The 17,164-nt window shown below is 50.8% G+C and overlaps 1 protein-coding gene across 14 annotated transcripts in view; it reads left to right on the top strand.

Annotated features, from left to right (window-relative positions):
- PLEKHA6 (pleckstrin homology domain containing A6) overlaps positions 1-17,164 on the top strand; it is a 132,604-nt gene that overhangs the window by 56,736 nt on the left and 58,704 nt on the right. The window contains exon 1 of one of the 14 annotated variants that reach the window (XM_036343347.1): positions 5,079-5,259. The exons of the other annotated variants lie outside the window; for them this stretch is intronic. The gene's annotated coding sequence lies outside the window, so the exon portion shown is untranslated. Of the gene's footprint in view, positions 1-5,078; positions 5,260-17,164 lie in introns of those variants that run through there. 14 annotated transcript variants of the gene reach the window in all.

Below are 17,164 nucleotides of genomic sequence, written 5' to 3'. Positions count from 1 at the left end.
CCTTCTGGGACTTGAAGCTCAGTTTTGATAACGGGCTGAGGGCCAAGCTGCAAATGTTTCGGAGCTGCTCTGAGGCTGTGCTAGAGGACGCTGATGCAGGGGACCGGGCCGTGGCTGGATTTAAGCGTGGCGATGATTCTGTGCCCACCCAGCTCATCTTCCGAGAACTGGGTGGTTGGATATGTGGGGCAAAGAGGCCTCGGCCCTCTCCTGGGTGAGCCAGCCAAATATTTACCAAAAGAAAGGTGCCAGGACCCAGGTAAACGTTGTGTTTGTGCTGCCCAAACAATGCCATGCTTCATGGGCTTCCAGATACCAAGCCCCGTGGGGAGGCCGGAGCCAGCCCCTGCGAAGGCCGGGAAGCACAGGACTGGGCACTGCGTGGGAGCCAGGGAGAGGCCACTGTGCCCTTGAATGTCGCTGGGACGCTGGCATCCTGGCTTGGATCGTCTTTGTTCTCGTTTTCTCCGTCCCTGGAAGGCCTGAGTACATCCAGAGGATGGGCCTGTGAGGGACTGCAGGCAAGTGGGGCATGGGCTGTAGGCTGTCCGTCTCTTCTGCTCCCGATGGAAATGATAGAAATAACCATTTCTGTGGATTTCAGAGACACGGGGAGGTTGGTGACCTACTGTCATGAAACTTTGGGCTGTAAGAAAAAGACTGAACTTTGAAGCTGGGTAGACCAAGGTTTGAATTCTGACTTTACCACTGTGTGACTGGGTGTAAATGAGCGAACCCTCTAATCATGAGTTCCCTGTGGTATCAAATGGGATTTTAAGACCCATTTTGCCACAGGTGATTGTGAAGTTTTTTCCTATAAAGAAATAAAGCAATTACTTTTATAGCACAACCCACATTCATGTTGGGAAGCAGGAAGAAAATGACTACATTCAGTTTTATTCAATAAGCATTTTGAGCAAAGGTCGTTCCAGTTCCAAAGAGTCGATGCTTTTGTGTCTTTAAAAACCCTCTGAGCATCGCGGGAGGAAGAAATATTTGAAAACTCTATTATAGTTGGTAGCTATCATTAGTTTTTAATTACCCATTCAGGAAGCCTTTTTCTGTTTAGTTCCAGAACAGGAAACATGGGTGGAAGCAGAAAATCATGCTCACAGCCCTCTTCACCAGTGGACAGGCGGCCTGGAAAGTCATGCGTGCCTGGTTTCTGCAAAGTTCCGGCGGCAGCTCAGGCCTGGGTGCTGGGGAGAGCGTTTCCTGCACCGGGTGGGAGGGCACACTGCTCAGCACTGAGATTCCTCCTCAGCGTGTGCGGCTCCGGTTCTGGGACCACCACCGTGTCCCTATCCCACTAGGCTAATGTTCCAGAGATTGGAGTTAGGGGGAAACTCCCCGGGGGCCTCCTGATTTCCTTCTCCAAAGCACAGCCCCCTTTTTTGGAGCAGGTCTTGACCCTGACACCTTTCCTCTCCCTACATGTTTGTTCCTGCGATCCAAGGCTTTGCACTCCTGCGCCCTCTTGCCCTGCTGCGTGTCTCAGACTGGCTTCTGTTCTGGATGGACCTTTCCCTGTGTTCCAGCGGTTCTCCACCTGTGGGTCGCGACCCCTTTGGCGGTCGAACGACCCTTTCTCAGGGGTCGCCTAAGACCATCCTGCATAGCAGATATGTACATTATGATTCATAACAGTAGCAACATTACAGTGATGAAGTAGCAACGAAAATGATGTTATGGTTGGGTCACAACATGAGGAATTGTGTTTAAAGGGCCAGAAGGTTGAGAACCACTGCGTGTTTTCCAAACCATCACCAACAGGATGGGAGAGAACAACCAGGCAAGTGTTTGCAGGATTCTCACCAGGTGCAAGGCGCTGGTGGAGGAGCCGAGGGGGAGGCAGTACAGAGTCCCAGTCCTTAAGAAGCTTCCGTTTCCCTTCTGGAAATAAGCTTTACCCCAGGAAAAAGTTGGTAAGTGTGCAAGGCTGTATAGAATGACAGTGGAGTGGTAGAGACAATGGTAGGAGCCATAGACAATGGTAGGGGGAGGACCAGTGAGGAGTGGCCTGAGGCACTTTGGTGAACAGGACCAGTGGGTTCTGGACACTGATTCCTGTTGCGGTGAGAGTCTGGGGTGGGAGAGGGCGAGTCAGAGTTGACCTGGCAGTTAGAAGCCTGATTGTGTTGGACGGTAAAAGTAGACATTGATAGAAGTCAGAGAACTTAGATGGGGAGCCCGATAACGATGGAATGTTTTAAACATGCATGGATTGCAACAGTCAAGCGATACAGAATGGTATTCAGTGAAAAGTTTCCCTCCTGCCCCATCTCGGATCTACCCGCTCCTTGGAGGTCACTGTTACCAATGTCTGCTGGTCCTTCCTGAGATGCTCTAAGCCAGTCTAGGCTGTGACCCATGGGCCAAGTCCGACTTGCCACCTGATTTTGCATGATCCACAAACCAAATAGGATATTTATAATTTTAAATGGTTGGGGGGAGGGGGGAGGAAGAGACAAATAAAGCTCTGTGACACATTAAAATTATATGAAATTTGAGTTTTAGTGTCCACAAGTAGAGTTTTTATGAAACAGCCATGCTAATTCATTTATACTCATCATTTATGCTCATTTGTTTATATAATTAATTTATGCTCATTTCTTTACCTATTACCTGTGGCTGCTTTTGTACTACAAAGGCAGAATTGAATATTTGCAACAGAGACTATATGGCCAATGAAGCTGAAAATATTTACTATCTAACCTTTTTGATAAAAGTGTGCTGATCCCTGCTCTAGGTATTATAATCATACTAGAGGCCCGGTGCATGGATTCGTGCACTGGTGGGGCCCCTCAGCCTGGCCTGCGGGGATTGGTCCAAAACCAGCTCTCCGACATCCCCAGAGGGGTCCTGGATTGCATGTAAGAGGGCGGTTCTCAGGTGACGCACCCTGGAATCGGGCTCCCTCCTCTCTGGTTCAACCGCAGCTGCCAAATCACGGCAGCTCAGCAGCTCCTGTGTTGAGCATCTGCCCCCTGGTGGTCATTGCGCATCATAGCTACTGGTTGGACAGTCGGACAGTCGCTTAGGCTGTTGTATATATAGATATAGATATATAGATATAAGAAATCATGTACCAATGATTTCTTAACCCAAATGGTAGCATACTAAATTAATTGCTCTGCCCCTCATATCTTCCTTTACTTACCTTGGGGACTGTACCATAATATAGTTAGTCAGTGGATGGTGAATCTTAATTTCATTTTAGACAAGGCAAAGACTACAGGTATATCTTGGGGATATTGCAGGTTCAGCTCTAGACCAACACAATAAAGCGAGGCGTGTAAATACAGGAAGTTGTAATCTTTTTGCTGGTGGAGCGTCTTGCCTTCACTTTTCAAATATATTTTTAATTTCAGAGAGGAAAGGAGAGGGAGAGAGAGAGAGAGATAGAAACATCAGTGATGAGAGAGAATCATTGATTGGTTGCCTCCTGCACGCCACTCACTGAGGACTGAGCTCGCAAGCCCGGCATGTGCCCTTGACTGGAATCAAACCCAGGACCCTTCAGTCCACAGGCTGAGGCTCTATCCACTGAGCCAAACCAGCCAGGGCTTGCCTTCACTTTGTAAAAGACTCAACACCAGTGAAGCTCATAAAGGGAGGTGTGCCTGTCATTCTGGGGAAATGCTCTTGGGACTGGAGCTTGGCGCCTGGAGGTGGAGATGTGGGAGACACCGGCAGCGAGGCTGCCGTGCGAATCTGTGACCTTGGTCTGTAAATAAAGCTCCCCCTCTAGAGACACGAAGCGTTGCATTCTGAGTCCTATGCAGTGACCCGTGACTGTTACTAGTCAGAGTGACATAAAGACAATGAACGAGAAACATTAAACCAACACCTGAAGGAACAGTAAATACTAAAGGCAATTTAGAGTTACCTTTTGAGTCAGAGGTAAAAGGGAGTGTGCATGGTAAACAGAGCCGGAGGGCGGTGGGTCTTTATTGAATGCCTACTGTGTGCTACTGCTTTATACTTGCTACCTTATTTAGTCGTCACTTTCTCAGTAGTACCATTTACCTCATTTTACAATGGAGGGAATTGAGGCCCAAGAAAGTTAAGTGACTTTTTCACATTCAGTGATTCAAGTGAGTATCTAGTTGTTTCAAAACATGACTCCATCTGACATTTAAACTTTCTCTTTCCATTCTACCACCCAAGATGCCAGATTGGGCCGGGAGTGCCTCCCCAGCTTTTTATATATTTTTTATTGATTTCAGAGAGGAAGGGAGAGGGAGAGAGAGATAGAAACATCAATAATGAAAGAATCGTCAATTAGCTGCCTCCTGCATGCTCCCTACTGGGGATGGAGCTCACAACCCGGGCGTGTGCCTGACCAGGAATTGAACCGTGACCTCCTGGTTCATAGGTCGATGCTCAGCCATGGAGCCACAGTGGCCAGGCCCTCACCAGCTTTGATAAGCCATTTCATCTTCCCGGCCTCACTCAGTCCCTTATCAGCAAAATGAGGTAATTGTCACCGTGATTTCCCTCCCCACTCTCACGTGGTCTGATTCTTATTACGGGTGAAACATTAGGGAAAGGGGTTGCTCATAACAGCCAGACACAGGAGCTTGGAGGAGAGAGAAGGGGAGGAAGGGGAGGGGAGAAAGGTGCGTTGAGCAATTACTCTACTCCAACCAGTTATCTTGGATCTGAACCTTAGCAGACTATTTATTATTCCTTGATGTGGGGGAAGAGTCTAGAAATTGCTTCTAAACTGGGGACTTGCTCATCATCCTTACTTCCATGACCCTGAGCGCCACTTCAGCACCTGGACTTGAACTGCTGGAGGGGCTGGGGTTGGGAGAGACCGGACCACGCCTGACAGGTCTCTCCCTGGGCTGCAGGGCTGTGCTCTGGTGTCTGGAGGAGCGGCAGCTAGAGGGCTGTCTGTTGTTACAGAGCTGCAGGCAGGGTGAGGAGGGAGGGGAACAGGGCGGGCGGGCGGGTAAGCCACCAGACCAAGGGGCCAGGGTGTGAGTGTGTTTATATAGGACTCGGCCAACCTGCAGTTTCGGATTTCAGACCCTGCTTTATCGGGAGACTCCCTGGTTTTCAGTCAGTGCGGAGCAGGGAGACAGCTGACACCAGAGCCTTCCTTGGAAGGCTGGGAACTGCTGGGCTCCGGGCTCTCTCCGCTCCCGCCTGCTCCCAGGAGCTGCATCCACCACCCTTGGCAGTTTTCTCGGATCTGGAGTAGTGTGTCGTTCCTTCCCAGTCAGCGGTCCGAGTCTTCCAGCATGGAAGGTAAAACCGGGTCCCGGGGGCCTGGGCTAGGAGACTGCGGCTACCCAGCTAGCAGGAGGGGGCCAGGGAGAAGGATGCACATGCTGGGCAAAGAGGAGTGGCGTGTGTGTGTGTGTGTGTGTGTGTGTGTGTGTGTGTGTCTGAGTCTGAGAGAGAGAGAGAGAGAGAGAGAGAGAAGGCGCATATTGGGGCACGTCTATTATATTGAAAGCAAATCTTTTACTTCCGTTTTCTTTCATTTATCCCCTCTTTCTCTCCTAACAAATAAGAATGTCCCATGAACGCCCATCTTCCTTTGGGGTCTCCTATGAAGAAGTTAGAGACAATTTCTGGCGTCTAGAATGTGACTATTTCCTCACTGGGAAGTAGGGGCTGCAGAGGGAACGTGGGGACAAAGATCTGTGCGGAGATGTGTGCCCAGAGGACCGAGGCCCTGGAGCCAGGCCTGGTTGAGCGGGCACTTGGGAACCCTCCTCACCAGCTAACGGGAGTCCTGTAGCTGCTCGCGCGGTGGGAGGTGGAACCAGTGTGAACCCCAGCGAGGTCTCCATGTGGAATTAGCTTGAAGCAGCCTAAAGGGATTAGAGCCGAGAAGGGCCAAGTGACAGGAGCACTTTCTCCCCGTGCCTCGGCATGGGGCAGGGTGGAGGCCAGTGTGTGGAGCGGGTGGGGCTTGGCACTCTTCCCCAAAGCAGGCATTTGGGTGAGGAGCTGACAGGTGGGTAAGGCCGGTTGAGCATGGCGCTGTCTTCCCAGGGTTTGCATGGTGTTTCTCAGTGGCCAGGAGCCGAGATCAAAGACCTGCCTCGTCTGGGGGGCGGGGCGGAGGGGGGCTGGTGATGTCATTCCCCGTGGACAGCCCGTGCCATGAGGCAGGGTCTGGCAGGAAGGGTGGGCCAGGCCAGTGGGACTCTGCCAGAGGCTGGAGGTGGCTTTGAAAAGCCCATTTGGGTGGTGAGACAAGCACTGGAAGCGTGTGGTGGAGTGAGCTGCAGGAGTGGCTGGAAAGGAGCAAGGAGAGGGGACCGAGGAGCCCACAGCTCTCAGACATTCCAAGGCTGCTGCCAGCCAGGGGCCCCAGCTCTCAATATAGATGTAACCCAAAATAGTGAGCGCACCAGCGTGTGCTACTGACTTCGGGAGATAACGAGAGAGATGGCTGAGCAGTGGTGTGGGCTGGGCAAAGTGCGCAGAAACACACTTCACCACCAGACGTTGTACAGTGCAATTGAGTCTGCACAGCTCTCTGTTGGGCAAAATAATTACTATTGTGCAGTCTGGTTACTTTGGAAACTAAGGGCATTTCTAAAAATTAGTTCTTATTTACATCATCAGCTGCTTCCAAATAGAATCCAGCGTCTTTGTATATTTGCTAGATGGTGTGGTGCATAATTTTGGCCAACAGATAATAATAACCCTTCCTTTATACAGTCATGTAGTGCTTTTAAGCCTGGAGTGCACTTCAGAGGTTCAGTTTAGCAGGTGTCTATGGACCCCTGTTCTCTCTGAGGTCCTGTGTTATCTATTTAGCATGCACAGCCGGATAAGGCATGGTTCTGCCCCCAGAGATCTCACAGTCTAAGTGCAGTCCTATAAGGAAGACAGAAAGAATATCAGTCCTTCAACAGAGATGCGGAAACTGGAGCCAAAAGATGCAGAAGGGCAAGGATTAGGATCAAGATCCAACTCCTTTAAAAAAAAATAGTTTATTGCCCGGCCAGTGTGGCTTAGTTGTTGAGCATCAACCGATGAACCAGGAGATCAGGGTTTGATTCCCAGTCAGGGCACATGCCCGGGATGCGGGCTCAATCCCCCGTCTTTCTCATCATTGATGTTTCTATCTCTTACTCCCTCTCCCTTCCTCTCTGAAATCAATAAAAATATTTTTAAAAATAAAAATATTTTTAAAAACAGTTTATTGGTTTTTTTAGAGAAAGAGAGGAAGGTAGCGAGAAACATTGATGTGAGGGTGCAACATGGATGCGAAAGTGCAACATTGATCTGCTGCCTCCTGCAAGCCCCCTACTGGGGATGGAGCCCGAAACCTGGGCATGTGCCCTGGACCAGGAATCGAACCTGCAACCTCCAGGTGCAGAGGACGCCGTCCAACCAACTGAGCCACACTCAGCTCCTGCTTTTTGTGTGTTTCCCCTGCGCACCACCATATGTATCAACTCCCTTCTACCTCTTCATCCCCCCCACGTTTCCCGCTGAGTAATGAGCAGAGCAATAATCTGTGGAAGGCAGAGGTGAACCCCCCCCCCCCCCCCGGAACGGAGTCAGTCCTCCCTGGGCTTCTCATTGTGCAACTGGAATGGCAGCAGGGGCCTGGGTCTGTGATGTGTGGATCTGATGCTGCCACTCACCAGAGACGGCCTTTATAGCTCACATAATGCTTAACTCGGGACAGACGGCTTCCTCCCTTTCCCCCTGAATTATCTGCACAGGGGCGGGAGCTGTAAAACTCAGGGGCTCCCTGGAGGTAGCTGCTCCCCAACACTGGATTTAGAAAACAACCACCAACATTTGTTCAGGTCTTTGTAGCTGACAGAGTGGATTTACCTACGTGAAGAATAGCGTACGCTTCTTGATTGCCCCTCCCCGCCACGTCTGCTCGGCTAGGCGTCCTGGGCGTCCTGGGAAGGTCCTGATCCCAAAGTTTGGGTCTTCCTCTGAACTTTTAGGCTTAAGCTGAAAGGGACGTCGAGAGGCCAGTCTGGCCCAGTAATGATCACATTTTGGTGTGTGACAGAGTTTTCGCCAGTCTTAGGTGAAATGACAAAAACAGGGAGAGCACACTGATTTTTTTTTTTTTTGAAAGCAAAATGTATTTAGAGGATTTTTTTGGGGGTAAGCAGGGGCTATATTCAAATATTCTGAGGTTATGGTTTTCTTATTCTTTTCATGAGCTGATGGGGAGAGTCAATAGTAGTTGGCCTTTTTAAATGTCCTTATTTGGCAAATTTAAAAATTGGCAAACTTTTAAGGGTTCCTTAAATTTCATTTTTTTGAAATTTCACTGGTTCATGAAATCCAAAAATTTTCCTCCAGGCAGGCCCTTCTCCAGACAGATGAGAATCTCCCTGATAAGGGCTCTTTGGGGAAAGTTCCAGAAAACTTGGATTCTGATCTTGTCTTGACTGTTCTTTCCCTCCTTGGATCATGATAAACTCAAGTTGTCTTGGTTTCCCCATTTTTAAGTTGTGGGAGGTTCCTACCTTCAGAACAAGGCCATGGGCAAAGGAATGCACGCTCACTTCTTCCCCTTTGTCAGAGAGACTGACACTCTCCCTTTTTGGAGAGGCTTGGGGTCAGGCCTTGCCGGCCCCTGTTCCTGTAGTTATCTTTTGGGAGTGATGAATGTCACCTTCAATCTTTGGAAAGCTGGGGGGTTTTGTGGATTGGATTATGGGAGCAGCAGGAGGTATAGTTCACATTCAGGGTCTTGGGGTCCATTTGGAAACACCTTTGTAACCAGATGGTCAAGGGTCAAGGGCATTTAAACATCTTGCTGTCAGTTTTTGAAATGGTGGATTTTGCCCTAACTGGTTTGGCTCAGTGGATAGAGCATCGGCCCGTGGATTTGATTTTGGTCCTGGTTTTGATTTTAGTCAAGGGCACGTTCCTCGGCTCCAGGCTCAATCCCCAGCCCTGGTCGGGGTGAGTTCGGGAAGCAATGTGTCTCTCTCACATTGATGCTTCTCTCTGTGTCTCTCCTCCTCCCTTCCATTCTCTCTAAAAAATCAATGGAAAAATATCCTCGGGTGAGGATTAATAAAACAAAAAGAAAGAAACAAAGAACAAAAGAAAGAAATAAAGAACCGGTGGAGGGGAGCTATGGGGAGGGAAAAAGAGGAACAACTGTAATAATCTGAACAATAAAGATTTAATTTAAAAAAAAAGAAAGAAAGGAAGAAAGGAAGGGCAGATCTTCCTGAGCTCTCAACTGGAGCTTTTCTAGATCTGGAGGCTCCCAGAGGCTTAAGTGTCTGAGTCGTCGGCCATCTGAGGAGTCAGGCCTGGAATAGCAACAAATAACAAGTATGTGGGAATCCCCAGGCAGCCCCAGCTGCCAGCCTGAAACACGTGGTTGTGTTGCACATGTGTGCAGACTTGTAGGAGAGAAATCGTTTAGGGAAAATTCGTTTGAAATCACCCTAGAAATTGAATAGTTGCTCTTTTTGCGATTTATCTGATCTGGAAGTCCAAGCCCAGGGCATGAGATTCTCCTGGCCAAGAGGTTTCTGGAAGGTGAAAGGCCAGTATAGCAGCATAGCCCTTAAGAGTACTGCTATGGGAAAGCCTACAGCTGAGGCTGATGACAGGTACCACGGGCTTATTCAAATTAGCTGAGGGAAAAAGACAACGCGAGAAAGGACCCAAGAAGTGCGGGTGGAAGATCTCTGCCGTCGGTTATCTGATGGTTCCACCTAAGTTTGGGGCAGGTGAGTGACCGTGACAAGGCAGTGGTTCTTAGCCTCTTTCTGGTCCCCAGTGATGGTGGCTTTCCCCAGGGAGGCGTTAATGAGAACTTTGTCCTAAGTTGGGACACAGAGACATGGAGTACAGTCAAATTCTTGGAGATGGGATCTCTTCCGAGATGGACAACCCGATAGGGCAGAAGGTGTTAACCATTTAACATGGCTTTTTCTGGCGGTAAAGTTCAACAGAGACATGACTGGGCTCTTAAAGATGCCCCCATCCCTTCATGGTGAGGTTATTCATCTGACTGCATGATCTCGGGTAAGTCATTTCCTCTCTGGGCCTCAGATTTCCCATCTGTAAAATGAGGGCGTTAAAATTGATCGCCACCATCCTATTTGTTTAACTGTGCATGCCTCAGCCTTAGAGGCAGACAGTCGGGCCTTTCCCAGAACTTGAGGTAGACTTTGACGTTGCAAGAGGAGAGTCTACTATCGCTTTCAGAATTGCAGGCCTACTTTATTGTCCAACAGTTGGCGTATCTGTTGGAAAAGTGGCTGGAGGTGGCAGCATGAGACAGGTCTTCTCCACACAGCAGATCCACAGACTTTTGTAACCAAGAGATCTGAGGACACCAATTGCCCAATATTGTTCACAGTTATTGGCCAGGGCTGGGTTCCCATTTTAAAAGCCTCCTGAGGCCACGAAACACATCAGGAGAAACACGCCAAACCTGTTTCACTGTGTGTTGGATGTGATGGTTTCTCACCCCAGAACATCCCATCTTCATCATCTCCCTCACAGCATCGTTCCCTTTCTTCAGTTCCCACAAACGTTGGCCCCTTCCACCCGTTAGCATTTCCCAAGGCTCAGCCGCCTATTCCCCCTGGCAATGACTCCGAGGAGCAGGTAGCACAGATGAGGCTGTGGGTGATGAGGTGGAGAGAGGGCTGGAAGCGAATGAGGTGGGGACTTGGGAGGCACGTATGTTAGGAATCCTCAGGCATGTCTCTACCTGAAGTCCAACCCAATAGCAGTGCTCTGCCTCTGCCAGCCCGCTCGGGTGCGAAAGCAGCGGCTCCTTAAGGGTGGCTGGGCTGGCCCTTGGATCATCTCCCTGCCCCACGCCAACTCGAGTTCCGGGGAGCTGGCTCCAGGCTGCAGGAACCCAGGGCCCCAGGAGAGACCCGGATTGTGATGGGGCAAGTGCTCTGCTTGGCTCTCAGCATCTTGAGTTTAAATAACTCTGGTGGTTCTCCTGAAAACCCCATCTACAGGGGCTAGGGGAGCGGCAGAGACAGCTCCAACTTGTCATCTGAAACCGTTGGGGCCCGTGGGGTTCAGAACGGTGACATGGGACACACGCTGTGATTACCTAAAACCTCCAGCCCCATCTGGAGCAGCTCCAAAACCAAATATGTTCATATTTCCACAGCGTGACCTATTTAAAGAGCCACGTACCTGGGATAAGTGAAAGGCTATAGAGTCTCCTGCCAGTTCGGGTCATGCTTTGCTGCTAACTAGGGTCAAGTCATGTTGGGTTCTGCCACCAGGTGAGAAAAAGCTCTCCCTTTTCAGGTGCTTGTGGATTTGGGAATGCGAACAAGTTCCGAACTGCCTCCCAAATCCCAACAGGTGCAGTTAGCCTTCCCATTTCACAGACGAGGAAGCGAGGGCTCGGAGAGGGGCAGGACTTGCCTGATGCCATTCAGCCGATGTGTGATTCCAGCCCAGGCCCGTCGCCTCCAGAGCCAGGCTTCTTTGTGGGGCTGTGGCACACTTACCTCTCGAGGAGCGAGTGGGGGTGGGAGCTCTGGTTAGGGAGGCACTTTCTGTACACTTGATAGGTTTCATTTGCTTATATATTGACTTCTGGAATCCTGTAGAGCAGTGGTTCTCAACCTTCTGGCCCTTTAACCCTTGGCGGTCCAATTTTATTTTTGGAATTCAAACAGTCTGGTCCAAATTAATTGACGGGACTGAATGTTGAACCGGTTTGTGGTGTCGACCTCAGCCTCGACGTTGGACCTGCTCCTAGCGCCTGGTCTGTTGAGTCAGCCTCGACGTTGGACCGAAAAGGGTTAAATACAGCTCCTCATGTTGTGACCCAACCATAATATTATTTTCGTGGCTACTTCATAACTGTAATGTTGCTACTGTGATGAATCGTAATGTAAATATCTGATATGCAGGATGGTCTTAGGCGACCCCTGGGAAAGGGCCGTTCGACTGCCCAAGGGGTCGCGACCCACAGGTTGAGAACCGCTGCCGTAGAGGCTCGGAGGAGAGAAAGCTAAAGTTCAGTCAGCATCGTGGCTTCCAGAAGAATCCAGCTGGTTTTGTGGGGACTGTGAGAGCCAGGAACAATAGAGTCATGCTGGGTGTAGTGAGAGAAGCAGCACCTGTAGGGGGACACCCCCATCCCTGTGAAGAGCCCTGGAATGCACAGCCCTCCCTGCCGGGAATCTTGCCTGGAGTAGGAACCGGTCTTGGGAGGAGGACTGTCCGGAAGGATCACAACCCCCCGGATAGGGATGATGTTGCCGTGCAGCTGGGAAGAAGGAAAATTCAATTAGCGGGTTTCACTGCTCTTCACGAATGATGTGAAAAAGGTCAAGGGAAGTACTAATTCAATCTGCTGGACATACAGCATGTGCTTTTAATAATTATTGGGAGGATGGACAATACTTTATTGGGTCTGCTGTCTGGGCAACGGCATAGGTAACTCCTCTCCCCCTACGTTCTAAGTGCTGTTAGATGCCATTTCGGGGTCATCTCTTGGATCATATAAGATATGAACTCTTGATATCCAGGCCCGCGTGTCCATGGTGTTGCTATGTGGTGAGGAGCTCGGTGCTGTGTCCTGCACTCGGAAGATACCCATTAGGAAGGGTTGTAGGTTAGTTGCCATAGGAACAAGGAACATCTGCTCTAGCCAACTAGAGAACGCATGGGGGGAAATATTCTTAAAGGGACCATTAGCTCATGAAATGGGTGCCAGGAAAGTAGGTTTTCCTAAGAAGACCGGAGAGCCAGATCAGACCCTTTGGCCTGCGGGACTGTGAGGCTCTGAGGCAGCAAACCCAGCCTTGCTGTAGGGAGCGCAGGAGAAGGAACACAGGGCTGTCCTCCCCTGAGAGGCGGCTGTCCTGTGGGGCGTGTGCCAAGCTCTGTCTGCTTGTTGGTTCAGATCTTTCCAAGCCTGTCCGTCAGCAGTGCTCACCTGCGCCTTCATTAGGGATCTCAGCTCACCTACGGCCCCACTTTTCTCCTAAACCCCCTCAGCTCCCTCCTAAACCTCTCAGGGCTTTTCTAAATCTCATGGTAGAAACTGATCTGCTTGCTCTGACCTTACCCTTTATCCTGTCCTCCCAGCAGCCTGTCTGTAGGCCAGTCGAAGTCTCCCAGCACCGTCTTCTGCTGCCCTTGGGTACACCTGACACTCCTTCCTCTTTCCTTTCACCTTCCTGGTCTTCCTCGTGCCAACCGTGCCTGCGGAGCTGAGATGTTGGGTCCTCCAGACGTCATTGTGGTCATCCTGGCCCTCCCCGTGCAGTTGGGACTCCTGAGCACCTGCTCCCGAAAGCGCTCAGAGCAGCCTGAGCCCCGGAGGGGGTTTTATGTAAAGTCAGAGAGACATGGCCGGACCACCGGCACCTACTGGGACCAAGAAGCCGATGCCTTACATGTGGTCTTGCTGTTTTATTCCTCTCCGGTGCTGGCTTCACTCTTGTTCTCCCTGCAGAGGCCTGGAGACTTCCCGGTCAGTCTCCAGGGTAGGGAAGGTGGCCTCCGGCACCTCCCTTGTGTGCCCATCACCTGGAGAGAAGGGATCACTTTTCTCTCAATCTCAAATCTCATCCCCAGCAAGGGGTTTGGTTGAGCTGGGCTCAGCTGGCTACCCATCACCAAGAGAGTGTGTCAGCCTTTAGAACATGGCTATTTCCACTGCAGCTATGCGGGTATCGGGGTGAGGGCAGCTTCTAGAAAGGGGTAGGCACTTTCTACTATGGTAACATTAGCCCTTCTTGGGCCTCCAGCCAAGCTTAAGGAGTTTGGTGTGGTGAGTTTACACACCCCAACCCTCTTGTTCAGTTCTCTCCTTGCCTGACCCTGGGGACGGACAAGACCTAGTAGGCAGCGGGCAGTGTGGCTGAAGGAGCCCTGGGCATGTCTGTGGTGTCATTGCCACTCCCTGTGGGTAGGGAAGGCATGGGACCTGAACCTCGAAGGCCACTCAGGCCCCTGCCTCACCCATGGGTACGACTCTATTCTTTCAGTAGAGTCCTTCCTAGGAGATTTCATTGCCTTGTCAGACACCAGGGAGTCAGCATCCAAAAGCTCATCACTGTCTGTGATTCAGTCATTCATAACATAATTGAACCCACTGTCCCTCATTCCACCTCAGGCTCATGAGGGTGACCATCTTGTTAGGTTAGGATCCACTTAGTGACTATGAAGTCATCCCCTTTGCTTCAAACCCCAGAGCAGATTAGAGATGAACTGAGGGGTTGATTGTATAATCTCTTCATGATGCTGTACCCTGTTTTCTTTATGTATCCTTCATGCCTTATTCCGCCAAACCTCTCACCCCGCCCGGTGTAATGGCAGCCATGGAGCAGAAGTGCTGGGGCTGGGAGGGTGGGAGGCAGGCCCCCTTGGCTGTGCTCTGCCAGAGCCGTGTGGGAGAGGAATGGAGAGCTGATCACTTCCCTCTGATCTTGCCTGACTCCCCTGGAGCCTGGAGGTGGGGGTGTCTCCGAGAGGAGAGGGAGGGCCTGCAGGGGCCAGGAGCTGGGCTATTTCTGTAACAGAGCGCATTTGCAGCCAGCCACAGAGGAGGTCAAACTCTGGGCGCGGGGCTGGAATGTAGGGGGCCAGGAGGCTGGGGGAGCTGCGGTTTCACCCCTTCTGGCAGCTTGGAGGGTCCCTGCCGTGCCCTTTGGGGAAGGTGGGGCTCCCCACAGCAAAGTGCATGGGTGGGGAGGGCCTGGGCCTGGTGGTGGGTGATGGTGTTGGTGTCATGCATTGGGGGGGAAGGCATGCAAACCACAAATCCCCCCGTGCAGTGAGGGGGAGGGATTTAACTCCAAGGGGTGGGGGCTCTAATTCTTGCTCTCAGCCATGAAACAGCTCAGGTCCGGCAAAGCACTGTGTGAAGGAGAGAGACAGTGAGACAGTGCTAGGGCAGGGCCAGGGGGCTCAGATGAGCACAAGGCGAGTGTGCGACAAGGTCAGCGATACTGACAGGCGTGGGGCCAGCTTCCCGTGGAGCCATGCCGCCCAGCCCCTCACCTGCACTGGCCCTCCCAGGTCCTGTGTAGTTTGTATTGGCAGTCTCTCTTTTTTGTATGAGGACACCCCACATGGAATGGGCTGTGGGGCCCACAAACCCTGGCTCTGCACTTGCAGCAGCATCTACTCCCCCCTCCTCTCCTCGCTGCCACTTCACACAGCCCTTTCCTCTGCTCTCCTGCGTCTTCTGGGTTGAACTCCTGGTGGAACAATTTGCATGTGAGGCTTTTATTATATAGGATTGCCCGCTCCAGCTCTGCCTGTGTTACAGAAGGGCCGTCGGGGCTACACCTGAGGCTGCTTGACCTTTGACCAGCCTGCCCTTGGCCTGCTCCTCTGCAGCCCCCTACACGTAATCTGTTGGCTTTGTCACTTTTTCATGCTCTGGGTTCTCCCAAACCCACACCTCTGAAGCGGGCAGATGGCTCCGGGTGGGAATCAGCCCTGGAGAGGGGCTTCCCAGAGAACCGGAACCACTCAGGACTCAATGGCCCCTTTTGTCCTCTCTTTGACTCTAGGGGCAAGGTGAGGCCCTGTCTCATGTCCAGTGGGCCTCAGGGGCAAGCACTGGCCCATGTTATATATAGTGGATGGGTACAGCGAAAGCATTAGAACTTGTCTTCTCAGTTAACTCCGGTGATGCAACCCCAGTGATGTAACCCCAGAACTGACTTGCTTTTTTTTTTTAAGACAGAAAGATTACCTGTGAAATATATATTTCAGAGAGGAAGGGAAAGGGAGGGAGAGAGAGAGACATCAATAATGAGAGAGAATCATTGATTGGCTGCCTCCTGCACATCCCCCACTGGGGATTGAGTCTGCAACCTGGGCATGTGCCCTGACCAGGAATCGAACCTCCTGGTTCATAGGTCAATGCTCAACCACTGAGCCATGCTGGCCGGACGAACTGACTTGCTTTTTAACTTCCAAGTGTGATATGACACAGGAAAAATTCACCCCCAGGTCACAGAGTGCTGGGGGCAGACCTCCCTGAGCTTCCCAGGTGTGCATTATTCTGACTCCTCGGGAAAAGGAAGTGGGAGGTGGTGTAAGGGCATTACAAACTAGATTTAGGAATCTCCTGGTGCCATCTTGATGGATAACTTCCTTAGGAGCAATTATTACGCATCCATCTTCATCTGTCAAAGTGCCGAGGGGTTCTATCATCACTAGCAGGCCATTGCTTCCCATGAGTGGACAGTCCAAGGCAGGGGCAGGGAGGAATTATTACTGACATTTATTGAGCACTTACTAGGTGCCCCAACCTCTCTTAAAATCTTTGCTTGTATCATCTCATTTAATCCTTTGAAAAAAACCCACAAAGCAGGTTCTTATATTAATGCTTTTTACAGCTGGGGAAAGAAAGCAGAGGGGGATTAAGTCACTCACCCAAAGCCCCTTAGGTGGTAACTGGTGGAGCCAGGATTTCAACTGGGGCAGTCTGACTCTAGAGCCAACAATCTCAAGGCCAGTGCAGATTCAAGTCAGTAAAAATAAACTAGGAGATTAGCTGTAGGATGATGCATGAGAAGGGAATTTCGATTTGCACAAGAACGCAAAGTGGGAAGAGAGCTGCCTTTGGACTGTGTCCTGGGCTCTAATCCCAGCCCACCCACCTCCTAACTGTAGCCTTGGGCCGCTTACCTGGTCTCTCAGGATTCTCCTCCATCAGCCCAGGACAGGCGCTTGCTAGGGTCATGGCTTAGGTAAGTGTGAATTTCCTTTTTTTATGAGGATACCCAAGTCTTCCTGGGGAGGGTGAGGAGTGACTTAGGAATTGAAGGTTAATTCTTTCTTCGGGAGAAAAATGCCCAACCAGCCCTCCAGTGCCCAGTCTCTGGACGAGACCTCCTGCCATCAGCCTTCTCCGCTGTCCCCGGTGGTGGCTGTCCGGCAGCGGTCACCCTCTGGGCTCTTTTCATCTTTTTTTTTTCCCTTTAAAAACGAGGATATTGTCTTGCATACCACAGCCCAGTGAACCAATTCAGGAAATAGAACATTGCTGCAATACTATTTTCTTCTATGCAGCCCGTATTTAAATTTCACCAGTTGCCCTAATAATGTCATTAGAGTTTAATCCAGGACCGTATTTCTACCCCCCTTAAGACTAGAGGTGTTTCTCAGCCTTTTCTTTGTTGATATGCACCAAGGATGTCTGAAGAGCTCCCTAGTCCTTCCTGCACCTTGT

The sequence above is a fragment of the Myotis myotis genome, unplaced genomic scaffold (assembly GCF_014108235.1).
Source record: "Myotis myotis isolate mMyoMyo1 unplaced genomic scaffold, mMyoMyo1.p scaffold_m19_p_18, whole genome shotgun sequence".
NCBI classification, from domain to species: domain Eukaryota; kingdom Metazoa; phylum Chordata; class Mammalia; order Chiroptera; family Vespertilionidae; genus Myotis; species Myotis myotis.
Note: the sequence above shows the minus strand (reverse complement) of the source record. Positions and strands in the feature narration are given on the sequence as shown.